The sequence below is a fragment of the Chenopodium album genome, chromosome 16 (assembly GCF_948465745.1).
Source record: "Chenopodium album chromosome 16, dcCheAlbu1.1, whole genome shotgun sequence".
NCBI classification, from domain to species: domain Eukaryota; kingdom Viridiplantae; phylum Streptophyta; class Magnoliopsida; order Caryophyllales; family Amaranthaceae; genus Chenopodium; species Chenopodium album.
Window position 1 is genome coordinate 32,747,356 of NC_137849.1, and position 1,873 is coordinate 32,749,228.

Sequence of the window (1,873 nt, forward strand, 5' to 3'; positions counted from 1 at the left end):
TGAATGGTTGTCCACGTGAATTTAATTGTTGTCCACGTGAATGGATGAATTACATTACTTGAATGGAGAATTACATTACATTATTTGAATGGTAAAATACGATACTCGGAATAAAACGACGCACGTTGTCCTCAAGCTTCAGCAAAATTACGTAATTTGACACGGGCTGGACGTTGTTGTCCCAACCCCTGTTTTAGATCTATCATGACCCATGTTATTACACCCCCATTGCTTTCTTTTTAGGTGAGTTTGATTTATATTAGCTATGTTAGTTGGAATAGCTCATTACACCTCACAAGATTTTGTCAAATTACCTGATTATGTTGTCATGTAAGCTAAGCCTGAGTCTCAAGGACACGTCAGTTTTTGTGATTTGATTAACTAATGTGTGGATTAGGCCGCTTATTACAGTAAACCTGATTATTACTGTTGTTTTTGTCATTTTGTCCTTATTTAGATCTACTTTATGAAAATCAACTAAAATTAGTGACAATCAATGTGTATTTTGTAAGACATGAGTGAATTTGTATAATAATGATATGTATTCTTAGACTTTGGACTGAGTTCTTCTCGTGTTAATTAAGACTCTAAATTTCTTTTTTGGGTCTTTGTTAAGTAATCCTGTTGTAGCAAACGCTGAGTTAGCGTCTAATAGTAAATTATTCAGAAGTTTTTTTGCATAAATTTTTAATTTACTAGGTAATCCTGTATTTTGTTATATAGTCTGGCAAAACAGAACCTCATACTGTTATGGAAGTATTTTGTAACACATTAGAGTTTGAGGGACTACACTTTTTAACCTTTTGTGATATTCAACCATAGATTCCTTATTTTTAAGAAATATATTTTATGGAATTTTTGTATATATTTGAGTAATTAATTAATTTTTATTTTTATTCATCTAAAAAGACTATAGCTTATATGACTTGTTGTATGCTTTCGAATTTTTAGAACTTTTTTTAAAAATTAAATATTTTTAATCCTATTGGTCTACAAAATACCATTGCTCGCATGTCGTAATATGAATGCTCCTATATATATATATATATATATATATATATATATATATATATATATATATATATATATTAGATTATTGAAGGATGATATGACTACTTGATGAAATATAAAGAAAAGAAGTTATTTTTCTTTTTTGTTTGTGAATGAGCCACAAGGCACCTGAAACTGGGAGAGAACCTCTAACTACCTGAGCTATCCCCCACTCTCAAAAATAGAATTTATAATATACTTACTTATAGGATCACCTTTGACGACCATATTAACACTACTTGTTATTAGTTTATTCTCTTTAATTGAAGGTGGGAAAAGTCACTTTTTTTTTTTTTTTTTTTTTTTTGAAGGGAGGTGGGTAAAGTCTCTAAGTTAGTATATCTTTAATTTATCACTTATCAAATCTTTACCCATCCTCTTAAGTGGATTCCAGCCTATATATATTGCTATATCTCTTGTCAAAATTGGTATTAATATTTGCTAGTTGTTCCTGTTGGATTCGGTGATGATGCTGCGGGCGTAGTCAGTCTACTGAGCTGCTACCAAAGTACTTGGATCTTGAATGTCTGCACAGAATAAACGTGAACTACCCTCGGAGGTGTATCCGAGGAAAACCTCTTCGATGATAAAGTTAGATGTTTGTCTAAGAGATGAGTTATGTTAATGTATAAATGCGGTTGTATTAGGGGAAGCGGGTAGATGTATTTGAGGTTTCCGATATTTGAGAGAGAGTAAGTTTTCTTGTGTGTTGAGAGTGTTCTTTTTATGTGTGTGTGTAGCTGCCTTTTTATGAGGGTTTCATTAGATATATATAGGCCATAGTAGGCGCAAGTGGGCTTAGTGGTTGTAAGGCAAGTGGGCT